The sequence below is a fragment of the Heterocephalus glaber genome, unplaced genomic scaffold (assembly GCF_053883595.1).
Source record: "Heterocephalus glaber isolate CG9 unplaced genomic scaffold, H.glaber_assembly_v1.0 deba00000331, whole genome shotgun sequence".
NCBI classification, from domain to species: domain Eukaryota; kingdom Metazoa; phylum Chordata; class Mammalia; order Rodentia; family Bathyergidae; genus Heterocephalus; species Heterocephalus glaber.
In genome coordinates, this window is record NW_028258142.1 from 59621242 (window position 1) to 59635173 (window position 13932).

Consider the following 13932-nt stretch of genomic DNA (forward strand, 5'->3'; position numbering starts at 1 on the left):
ATTTAAAAGAGAAGAGATTTCATTTGCTCATGGTATCAGTCCGGGATTGGCTGGCTCCAAGGAAGAGACATTATGGCAGAAGAGCATGGCAGAGCAAAGCTGCTTAGTTCATGGCAGTCGGGATGCATAGCAGGGGAACAGTGCCAGAGAGGAAGGGCCAGGGACCAGATGGAGTCCCCAAGGGCACACCTCTATGGCCACCCAGGCACACCCAGGAGCATGCTGTACTAATCTGCTAGGTCTTAATCCAATGAAGTTGATATGTCAGGATTAATGATCACACATACAGACAAGCACAATAACTCACCCACTACATAAAGTGTTTTGTTCCAATTAATTCTTCCCTCCCCCCCAAATAAATCCTCAAAAATTTTAGAACTAAGCCTGTGGACAGACTTTATGGTTGATATGGATATAATAAATTAAGAAATGCTTGAAATGTGTTATTATTGAGGTAGTATACAGATGCTGTAAAACATGAAACAGTTTGATTGTTTTTTAAATTACATAAGTGAGGCGTTAAGGTCAAAGGAAGTATAACGAGTTTAGAAAGAATGGAGCACACAATTCTGGAAAGCCTTACAGTGGATTTTCTGACATTTAAAAGAAAAGATCATCACCAATTAAAAATGTTAAGAACATTGGATAAACAACAATAACATAAAGATCAGATCCTTATTAAAAGATAAAATTTATTGTTCTTTGTATAATTTACCAGTTCCAAGAAGGGTGATTAAAACAATGATCTGTTAGAAAACATTTTTAAAGTGCTAATGTATCTGTGACTATTTTTGTGAGTGTTCCAAAAAATAAAAAAATTATCCTGATATTTTATACCAACATAATTTTTTCCTGAGCAACTGGTATAATTTAGCGATGAGAAAATGTCCCTGAATTCTATAGTGGCTGATAGTTTTCCTAACTAATTCAAGCAGAATTAATCTTCAAAGTTCTCTAGAATTTATAAAATAATTGAAGTTGAAGTCATGGACTTGATCCATTGTTTAGTTATTTTTATATTTCTAGTAGTCTGGTCAAGTAGTGCCAATAACAATAGGTTGGCCAATCAAAGAATTACAGATAATTAGTCCCCTCTAGCCTACAGTTTTTCTTTCTCTAGTTTCACTTATTTGTGGTCAAGCATGGTTTGAAAATACTAACTGGAAAATTCCAGAAATAAGCAATGCATACATTTTAAATTGTGTGCCATTCTAAGCAGCATGATACAAAAAATCTCACAGCATCTTGTTCTCTCATGCCTGGGATGTGAATCACCACCTCAGCCAGTGTGTCCACACTGTGTACACTACTGGCCCTCTGCTTGCTTGAGGGCCATCTGGGGTGTCAGACTGGCTGTCATGGTGCTGCAGTGCCTGTGTTTAAGTAACTTATTTTATTTAATCATGGCCCCCAATACAAGTGATGCTGGCAACTCTGATATTCCAAAAAAGGAACAATAAAGTACAACCTTTAAGTTAAACATGAAAGTTTTTTACTTGGCAAGAAAAGAAAATTCATATGTTGAGCTTAAGAATCAGTGAAATTGTGAAGAAGGAAAAATTGTGCTAGTTTTAGTGTCATGCCTCAAATGGTGACAGTTATAATTATTATTTATTATTATTATATAATTTATTATTTATTATTGTTGTTGGTCTTTACTGTATCTAATTTATTTATTTATTTTTGGTACCGGGGAATCGAACTTAGGACCCTGCGCTTGTGAGGCAGGTGCTGGAACCACTGAGCTAAATCCCTGGCCCTACTGTATCTAATTTATAAATTAAGCTTTGTTATAAGTATGCATGTATAGGAAAAACAGTATTTGAAATGTAATAAGAATACAGTGACTGCTTAAGTTTTCAAAATATATTACAGTGAAAGACACTAACATTAATCCCCCTCAGAATTCTCCCAATAAAAGACACATTGATTCTAATCTCCCTCAATATACTCCCCTATGGTTCAAATACATTTATCCCATCATTCTTGGAAATGTGTCTTTTATTGTAATAAGTTTTTAAAATTTAAACATTCAGCATCTTTCAGTCATCCCTGTTTTATATTTTATGGGTTGGTACAATCCAATTTTAGGAGTCTTGAAATGCAGCCCACACAAATAAGGGGAACTACTGTGTTGTTATCATTTTAACTACATAGTTAACAATTCCTGGTTCTGGGATTCCTCAGGTGTGGCAACATTTTAGAGGGAAAAATAAACCAAAGATAAACGTTGGACTAAATAAAAATGATTAGTCATACTTTAAAATAATCAGGGTGTAGCTATGCTGACAATATTAAGTCATTGTCAGGGTGATAGTTCTTAAAGATAATGAGGCTACCATTAGCGGCAGACAGATATTGTGTGACCTCATTTATATGTGGAATCTAAAAATGTTAAGCTCATAAAAGCAAAAAATAGAAGATGATTTTCAGGGGGTTGGAGATGGGGAAATGGGATAGTAATAAAATGATACAAAATCTTAGAGTTAAGGGACAAGTTCGGGGCATATAATGAACTGTACAGGTGGTAATGAATGTGATCAACTTGTAATAGTCATTACACAATATGCATGTATATCATATTGTACATTTTGAATAGATGAAATCTTGATTTGCCAACTGAATATTTTAAAATAAAAATAAAAACAAAAGAAATGAAAAGTAACAATGTCACTAGCTTTTATTTTATGACAATACTAAACAAAATAGTTTGCATTTATCTGAAGTCACAGACTTGTAAGAATTTGTTATTTCAATGGTGCTGTGGCACGATACAGGGGAGGCCCTCACCAATGCAGGTGTTCAACTTCCAAGCTTCCAGAAAAGCAATAAATCTCTGTTCTTTACATATTATCCAGGCTCAGGAACGCATGCTCCTTGATTTACAATGAAGTTATGTCAAGTTCAATCCTAAATTGAAAATGTAAAGTGAAATTACATTGAATCCACTTCATTCGCTGAGCACCCCAGCTCGGCTCTGCAGTGCACTGAAGATTGCCAGCTGTTTGCCCTGGGGAAAGGGGCCACCAGGCAGCTGCTCTTCACTGCCACTGCCCAGCTGCTGAGAGAGGGCTGCACTGCACACTGTAGTCTGAGAAAAGATAAATGTTGGAAATCTGAGCAACAGTTTCCCCTGGATGCATATTGCTTTTGCACTCTCATGGGTCAAACATCATAAATCAGGGACTATCGATGCTACACCAGCATAAAAGAGACTATGAGAAACCTGCTTTCATCCTTATTTTTATTCCTGTTTGTAATGTTTACTATTCTACCAATGGTTTCAAAACTCTGCATTTGGTGTTTGAATATGTCTCTGTGTATGTTTTCCTGTGGGTCTTCAGCATTTTGTTTTTGTTTTGTTGTTCTCTGAACATACGGCAAATTGTTTTTCTTTAAGTTTGAAAAGTTCTTGGCCACTCCTCAAGTATTTGTTCTTCCCATTCTTATACCTATTTTTTCATTATATGGGACTTTAAGTATAACTGGATTAGAACACATGGAATTGTCTCCTAGCTCTAAGATACTTGATTCTTTTTGAAAAGTTTTTTTCCCTTGCTTTTCTTAGTTTAGGTAATTTCTATGACCTATATTTACATTCCTGTTTTATCTTTCAGCTGCTAAATTTTCTAATACATTAAAGTACATCAAAAGAATTCTTCATTACTGATTTTTTGGTTTATTTTTAACCTGGTATTTCAGCTTAACTCTTTTTTAAGTTTTCATCTCAACTAAAAGTTTTCACTTGCTCATATAATTTATCTTTCTTTTCCTTTAGATCTTTGAAGGTATTAGTCATAATTAAAGTCCACGACTGTGGACTTCCAACATTTTGTAGTGTGTAAGTATAATTGTTGGACTGCTTTATATATTGACAATTGGTTATTTTTGTTACATTTTTTTGGTGTGCTATGGGCCTTCTTCAATTCATATTTTGAAATCCTAACCCAAAATGTGACAGTATTTATACCTGGGGCTTTTGAGAGGTAACCATGTCATAAGGAAAGAGGCAACACCATTTTGATTAATGCCCTTTGAAAAGAGGCTTCAGAAAGCTAGTACAGCTCTTCCACCATGTGAGGACACAGGGAGGTGATACATTTAGAAGACATACACTGGTCCTCGTTAGAAACCAAATCTTCTGCCACCTTGATCTTGAACTTCCCGGCCTCCAGAACTGAATTTCTGTTCTTTCTAAGCTATTCAATGTATGGTATTTTGTTATAGCAACGGAGTGGGATAAGGCATGGTGTGTTTTGTAAGTTTTTATTAAAGACTAGTCACCATGTATTGAACATTAGAAATGGGGTTTAACATGACCTTCCCTTGGTTAAGCCCTTGTGGAGGAATGATCAGTCAATCAATATAACTGGCAATTTAGCTGGTGTTTAGTTTTGTTGTTGCTGTCATTTCCAATATACCACAGGCTTAAGATTGATCTAGCAATGGTTCCATTACTTTCTGTTTCTCCTAGGGTCCTGTGTTATTCCCTGTGTGTTCAGTCTTTGCATGCTTGGTTGTTGTTCTGTCTGCCCTTTCTTTGAATCCTGAGAATTCTGAATTCTATTCTGATTGGAATACTTAATGAGTGTAATGTAACAGGCACTGTCCATCTCTGATATAGCATAGCTGCCCACGTGGGCTCATTCAGCCAAACACAAGGAAAGTAAGGGTAATAAGTACAACTTTCTATCTCAGTCTATATCCCTCCTGTTCATCTGTTCCTGTCCTTATGTCTTCAGGGCTTTATATACTCTCTGTATGAGTGCTGAACTGACTTGTGGTTCTGAATTGTATCAACTTTACTATGACTTTATACACTCTCAATATCAGACCTTTAGCTAGTTAACAATGATATTTGCAGAAGAAACAATAGCTGACTCTGTGTATCACTTAAAATTAGAAATCAACATGAAAAGAATAACTGGAAAACTCACAAATACACGTAACTCTTGAACAACCCTTTGGTCAAAGAAGAAATTGAAAATGAAATGAGAAAATAGCTCAAGATAAATGAAAACACAACATACAAATATATGGGATACAGCAAAAGTATTAAGAGGGAAGTTTATTTCAACAAATGCCTACATCAAGTAAGAGGAAAGTTCTCAAATAAACAACGTAAATTTATAATTTGAGGAAAGAGAAAAATAAAAGGACAAAGTCTGAAATTAGCAGAAAAGGGGGATAAAAAGCTTAGAACAGAATTGAACTAGAGAAGAGAAGAATAATAAAAATCACAAGTATTAATAGTTGTCTTTTTGAACAGATACAAAGAATGAGCAAACCCTTAGATTGAATTAAAAAAATGGGTAAAGATTCAATATATAAAATCAGAAATAAGAGAGGAGCAATGACAACTCTGGCCACAAAATAAAAAGGAGCATAAGTGATTACTAGGAATAATTATAGACAAAAAATTCCTGGATAATTTGGAAGAAATGGATAAATTCCAAAATACAGCATAGTGGGACTAAATTGTGAAGAAATACAAAGTTGAAATAGACATATAGGTACTATAGAGATGAAATCAGTAAACAAAAATAACTCAGAAAAAAAGGACCAAATAGCTTCACTGATGAATTCTACAAAGTATTTAAAGAAAGATTAATTCCATTCTTTCTCAAAGTTTTTCAAAACTTTAAGGAGGTGTAAATACCTTCAAAATCATTTTAGTAGGTCAACAATACTGAGTTACCCAAACCAGACAAGGCCACTATAAAACTAAATGCCAGGATCCCTGAATACAGATGTAAAATTCTCAACAGAATGCCAGCATACCAAAGTTAGCAGCACACTAAAAGGATCATTTATCACAACCATTTATGATTTTATCCTTGGCATGCAAACGGGTTCAACATATGGATTGTGTAATCCACTACATTAACTCAATAAGACATAAAGATGCTATGAACATCAGTAAATGCTGAAAAAATATTTCACAAAATCCAATACACTTTCCTGATTTAAAAATTCTCAAAAGAAAAAAATCCAAGAAAATCAGGTGTGATGGCACACATCTGTAATCCCAGCACTCAGGGATCTAAGGCAGAACGATTGCAAATTTGAGCCCAGCCTGGGCAACTTTGCAACTTAGCTAGATCTTGTCTCCAAGTTGAAAAAAAAAAAAATTAAAAAGGGCTGAGGACTTAGCTGAGTGCAAAAGTTCTTGGTGAAATCTCCAGGGTGACTCAAACATGAGAGCAGCAGGACTGTACCTCAATATATTAAGGCAATGATGAAAAATGAAATGTTTGCACTAAGATCAAGAACAAGGTACTCTCAATGATTTTCAACACAGTGCTGGAAGTCTTCGTCAGTGTAACCAGACAAAAATGATAGAACCCAGATCCATATCAGAAAGGGAAAAGCAAGATTACTCCTGTTTGTGAATGACATAATCACATATATGTAACACTCTGAAGCCTTGACCAAAAAACTGTTACATCTAATAAGTGAGTTTAGTAAAATTACAGGATGCAAAGTCAACCTATTAAAATCTGTTACCTTTCTATCTACTAACAATGAATTGACTTAAAAGGAAATTATGACAACAACCACATTTGCAAAAATACCAAAAAGAATAAACACTGAAGAATAAACTTAACTAAGGAGGTGAGATATTTGTGCTATGAAAAATGTAAAACATTAATGAAAGAAATTAAGAAGATAGGAAATAGCAAAAGAGGAAATAGGAAGACATCCTGTTCATAGATTGAAAGACAATACTTTAAAAATGTTCACACTATATGAAACAATCTAAATATTTAATGAAATCCCTGTCAAAATTCCAAACAAGTTTTATATAAATAAATATTGCTATAAATTATAGAGAATGACAAGTGATCATGAATACAAAAATGATCTAAGAAGAATAAAGCTGGAGATCATACATCTCAATTACAAAATTCTATATTACAAAGCTATAGTAAGCAAAGCATGGTACTGGTGTAAAAATACATATATTGAGCAATGAAGAGATTAGAGAACCCAGAAGTGAATCCATACATGTGTAGATAACTGCTCATCAATGGGGTGCTAAGAATATACAATGAGAAAAGGGTGACCTTTTCAACAGGTGGTGTTGGGAAAACTGGATGTCAACATTCTTAAGAATGACACTGAAGTCCTCTTGAAAAATACACAATACCACCTCAAAATGGATTGAGGACTCAAACAAGAACTAAAATTGTACAAACCCTATAAGAAAACATAGGGAAAAACTTCATGATATTGGTGTTGGCAGTAGTTTAATGGATATGCCATCAAAAGCTCAGAAACAAAGTTTTTTTGACAAGTTTTTTAAAAGTGGGACTATATCAAAGCTTTTGCACAGCAAAGGAAAAAACAGCAAAGGGAAAAGATAATACAGTATATGGCACAGGAGAAAATATTTACAAAGTATCCGAGAAGGGGTTATTATTCTCTAAAATCGATGAGGTATTCTCACATCGCAATTGAAAAAAAGAGAAAATCCTTATAACCTAATAAACAATAACATAAGAATTTGAAGAGATTTTTTTTCAAAAAAAGAAAAAAACCAAAGAGCAAAAAAAAATATACAACTGACTTACGGTTATAAGAAAAGATGGTCAACATCATAACCATTAGGGGAATGTAAATCAAAACCATAATAAAATATTAACTCACATCAATCAGAATGGCAATTACTAAAAATAAAAAGAGAGACAGAAAGTCAAGTATTGACAAGAATATGGGAAATTGGAAACTTTGTCCTCTGTTGGTGGGAATGTAAATTGGTACAGCTACTATAAAAACAATATGAAATGGAAAACAGAACTACTATATGACTCAGAAATCCCACTATTGGGTGTATATCCAAAGGAAATAAAATCAGTCTGTTGGAGAGACATCTGATGTTTATTGGAGCATTATTCATAATAACCATCTTTCTATCAAAGATGAATAAAGAAAGTATAGTATGTATGTAGAACAGAATACCATTCAGCCTTAAAAAGGAGAAATTTCTTCAATGTGCAGTAATATGGGTAAACCTTGAAAACATTATTCCAAGTGAAATACTCCAGTAAGATTCGGGCAAGTACTCTATGATTCTACTCACAGGAGTTATTGTAAATAGCTATATTTGTAGATTCAGAGCATGGAATAATTGTTTCCAGGTGCTGGGGAGGGGAGGAGAAATGGGAAGTCACCAACTAAAGAAAAAAGACAACAACAACATTAAATTTTGACCCATACCCTGCACCAAAAAAATGAAACAAAGGCCTAAATATGAAACTTGAAACATTAGGACTTCTAGGGACAAAAGATATCTTTCATGACCTTGAGTTAGCAAAGATTTCTTAGATGCAACAAGAAATTTTTTATATACAGAAAAAAATTGACAGTTTAAACTTCACAAGAGTGAAAAGATTTTACTTTTTGAAAGATGATATGAAAATATAAGCAATAGACTTTTAAAAGATACTTGCAAAGCATGTATCTGACAAAATTCTTGTATTCAGAATTTACAAATAGCTCTAACACAATATAATTTAGAGTATACAAACTAATAAAAACCATATGTAAAACTGTTGAGTAGTCACAAAAGCAAGGCTGTCAGTGGTTGCCTTGGCTTAGTGGAAATTGTACAGATTAAAGAGAAAACTTTTAGGGGTAATGGAAGTATTTAATACCAACCTTAGTTATTCAAAGAGAGTATACATATGTCAAAAGTCATCAGAGTATACATTTTAAAACATGCAGTTTATTGTATATAAATTATACTCTGACATTATTTCCTTGGGTATATAAATTCTTGCTCAGCCTTAGTATTTGTGCATGCTATTGAGGTTGCTTGAGGCTTTTATATAAAGTAAAGGAGAACTGTAACATATAGTGGACATAGACTTTTATTTTATTTTTTTAAAATAACTTTATTATCAAACACACATACACAAAATTAAAACCATTCAAAGAAGAACAATGCAAGGGAAAAAACCCCTACAAAATTCAAATACAGTAGAACTCAACCAAGACAAAACTGAAAAGCATTTAAACATTTTTCCATATAACTTAAAAAAGCATCTCTTTGTTTCTGAAACAGATCACATCCTCTGGTGTCTTGTTGGTGCTTGAGATGCTTTCTTAAGTTACATAGACTTTTAATGTTAATATAATGGGCCCTTTCTACAATGGGTTCCATCTTTGTGGAATCAAACCAACCACTGATCAAGGATATTTAGAAAAAGAACTGCATCTGTACTGAATATATGCAACATTTTAATATTATTATTCTACCCTTTTCATATTATTTACATTGCATTAAGTATTATAAGTAACCTAGATGGAATTTAAAATATACAGGAAGATGTGCATAGGTTACATCCAAATATTATATGAGAAGCTTGAGTATCCATAGATTTAGGTTTCTATGGGGGGAAGGAGGTCTTGGAAGCCAATTTTCTTCAGTTACCAAGGGATTACTGTATTATATGATGAACAAATAAAAATCAATTAATTAATTTTAAAAAATGAATGATCAAACAAGAAAAAGACAATAAATATATACAACCATGAAATTTGGATAAAAGAAGAAACACAATATCCCATAAAAATATAAGAAAGTTTTAAGTTTCAGGGATATGTCCTTAAGATAATAAGAGAAAATGTAACAAGTCTTAATTAAAAGGTGGAAATTGAGATGTGAGGAAAAAAGCTTATTAAATGCTATTTTTAAGTAATCTTGAGGGTGAATTTATAAAGGAGGAAATAAATCATTTAAAAATAGCTTAAAAGTCTTTATATTGCCTTGAGTTTCTGATAATTTCAAAGAAATACTGTATTTGTACTCAATACTAAAATTATTTCCATCTAAAACTGAATGTAACTTGCTAGCTTTACTTCCTTAACTTGCCACTCTGTCCCCAGCCAATCTCCAGGTATTTTTGTGCTGTTAATCACACACTAGACTATAATTTAGAACTTATATTTTGTTTACTTGCTAGGCATTTTAGACTTTGTTGAGTTGTTACCAACTTTAAACAACTTTGTAAATGAAAATAAACATGAAAACTCCAAATGGTTCTAAAAGAATTGATTTTTCTCTGTATCTTTTGATCAACTATCTTAAGATAGTTTAAAATACATATTTGTGATCTGGATGCAGCTCAGAGGGACTTCCACAGAGAGTTCACACAAGGATTACCGGAGCATGGTCCTGCCTAAATTAAATTGAATACGTGCTCCCAGCCCAGAGGAAAGGACATAAGGGTTGCCCTACCACTGATCCTAGCCTAGAGGAAAGGGTTTCCAGGTCACAATTCCACCACTCCCAGCACAGAGGAAGGGGCTTCTGGGCAGCCATTCCTCTGCTCCCAGCCCAGAAGAAGGGGGTTCCAGGCCACCATTCCACTGCTCCCAGACCAAAGGAGGTGAGCTATGCAGGCACCAACAACACCCCCCATCGAAATGAGAAGACACGTAAACAAGTCTCAAAACCAGATGTCCAGATCACCTACAACAACCCCAAAGGGAAAAGAGATGGAACAATCTGATACTCAAGTACCTGAACTTCCTGAACTGGCAACAAAAGAGGATCTGGAAAAAAAATCAGAAATAATTTTTCAGGTAACAGCAGAGATTGTGTCCATAGTGCAAGAGATGATTAATAAATCCAGAGAGGTCACAGATAAAAAAATAGAAGAGCTGAGGAACATGATGGAATCCCAACATAGGAAACAAATGGAATCCATAAAACAGATACAAACAGATTTCCAGGAGATTAAAAACTCCATTGAAAGTCTACACAGCAGAATGAGCCAATGTGAGGACAGAATTTCAGATATGGAAGATATGACTGCAATTAGTGACCAGGAAAAGAAAAATTGCTTCAAAATAGTAAGGGAACACAAGAAATCAACCCAGCAGCTACTAGACGATTCAAAGAAGAATAACATAAGACTGACTGGAGTCAACGAAGAAACAGGAGAGAGTACAGATGACATAAAAATCTGTTCACAGAAGTGATGGCAGAAAAGCTCCCAAGCAGGGGAAAAGAACTTGACATACAGATAAGTGAGGCATATAGGACTCCAAACAGCCTTGATAAAAAAAAATCTACACATAGGTATATAATAGTTAAGATTCCAGAAACCCAACAGAAGAACAAAATTCTGCAAGCAGTTAGAGAAAAGAAACAAATCACATACAAAGGAAAGCCCATCAGAATCACAGCAGATTTCTCAATGCAAACCCTCAAGGCAAGAAGGGCTTGGAGTGATGTATTCCAAGCCCTAAAGGAAAACAGCCTCCAACCCAGATTGATGTACCCTGCAAAACTATCTTTCAAAATTGATGGAGAAATAAGATACTTTCATGACAAAGAGCACCTTAGGAACTTCATGAATATCAAACCAGCACTCCAAAAATTTTTAGACAATATCCTAGGAGCAGACAATGAGGATCATTACCCCAGGAAGCACAGCAGAATGAATCCATTGGGTGCGACAAGAAAGTAAATGTAAAGGGGGAGAATCCAACAAAAAGAAAAAGTCATGACAATGTAAGTCAATATGTATCAGTTATAACCATCAAAGTTAATGGTCTCAATTCACCAATCAAAAGAAATAGACTGGCAGAATGGGTCAAGAAGCAAAATCCATCAATATGCTACATACAAGAAACACATTTAATTCAAGAAGAAACTCATAGATTGAAAGTTAAAGGGTGGAAAACAATAATCCATGCAACAGGAAACTGAAAAAAAGCAGGAGTAGCTATCTTCTTTGCAGATCAAGTGGATTTCAAACCAACACTGATTAAGAGAGATAAAGAAGGATACTATATCCTCATAAAGAGATCAATCCAACAGGAAGAGATGACAATAATAACTATCTATGGACCAAACACACGTGTGCCCAACTATATAAAACAAATACTAACAGACATGGAAAGTCATATATGCACTAATACAATAGTAGGGGGGACCTCAATACCCCACTGTCAAAAATAGATAGATCAACTAGACAAAATATCAGTAAAGAAATATTAGAACTCAACTGAACTCTTGAACAAATGAACTTAACAGATGTTTACAGAGTGTTCCACCCCACAAAATCAGAATACACATTCTTTTCAGCTGCATGTGGGTCATTCTCCAAAATAGACCACATACTCACTCATACAATGTGCTTAAGTAAGTGCAAAGGAATTGAAGTTATCCCCTGTATATTATCAGACCATAGTGTGATGAAATTGGAGATCCATAGCAAAAGAAACTCAAAAAATTTCATAAACATGTGGAAATTGAACAATACACTTCTGAATAACCAATGGGTCACAGAGGAAATTAAAGAAGAAATCAGACAGTTCCTTCAATTAAATGACAATGACAATACAATATATCAGAATCTATAGGACACAATGAAAGCAGTCTTACAAGCAAAATTTATAGCAGTGAATACACATATTAGGAAAACAGAGTGAGCCCGATTAAACAACCTGATGCTGAACCTCAAGCTTCTAGAAAAAGAAGAGCAGGACAAACCCAAAGCTCTTACAAGGGATGAAATTGTAAAGATCAGAGAAGAAATCAATTCAATGGAGACTAAGAGAATGATACAAGAAATTAATGAAGCCAAGAGTTGGTTCTTCAAAATAATAAACAAAATTGACAAACCTTTAGCCAACCTTATCAGAAAAAGGAAACAAAAGGCTCAAATCCATGCAATTAGGAATGAAAAGGGTGAAATTACAATGGACCCAGCAGAAATCCAGAGGATCAACAGTACCTACTTCCAGAACCTATACGCTGATAAGATGGAGAACACAGAAGAAATAGACAGATTCCTAGATACGTATGAATTACCAAAGTTGAATGAAGAAGACCGAAAAATTCTAAACAACCCAATATCAATCGATTGAATTTAAAATGTAATTAAATTTTACTGACTGATAAAAGCCCAGTTCCTGATGGCATCACTGCTGAATTCTACCAGACATTTAGAGAGGAACTACTGCCACTAGTATTTAAACTCTTCAATGAAACTGAAGGGGAAGCAATACTCCCGAATTCATTCCTGGAAGCAAGCATCACCTTGATCCCCAAAGCAGAGAAAGACCCGACCTAAAGAGAGAACTATAGGCCAATCTCACTAATGAACAAAGATGCAAAAATCCTTAATAAGATACTGGCAAATAGAATGCAGAAGATCATCAAGAAGATCATACACCCTGACCATGTGGGATTCATCCCAGGGATGCAGGGATGGTTTAACATACACAAATCAATCATTGTAATACACTATATCAATAGAGCCAAGGACAAACAACATATGATTATCTCCATTGATGCAGAAAAAGCATTTGACAAAATCCAACAGGCATTTATGATAAAAACCTTTTTTCATATTTTTTATGAAAAAAAATCATTTATTTATGATAAATAAAAATTTATTCCAAAAAATTAGAATAAATGGGCTCTACCTCAATCTGATAAAAGCCATCTATGAAAAACTGACAGCCAATATCATACTAAATGGTCAAAAACTGAAATCCTTCACACTAAAATCAGGAACAAGACAAGGATGTCCACTATCACCACTCTTGTGCAATATAGTTTTGGAAACATTAGTCATAGCAACTAGACAAGAGAAAGAAATAAAAGGAATAAAGATAGGAAATGAAGAAGTCAAATTGTCATTATTTGCAGATGACATGATACTCTATATAGAAGACCCCAAAAACTCCACCAAAAGTCTTCTAGACTTAATAACCAATTTAATAATGTAGCTGAATACAAGGTCAACACACGAAAATCAATAGCTTTCCTCTACATGAAAAATAGACTCACTGCGAGAGAAATAGGGCAAATAATTCCTTTCACAGTAGCATCTAAAAAGCTGAAATACCTAGGAATCAACCTAATGAAATAAACCAAAGACCTCTTCCTTGAAAACTACAGCACTCTGA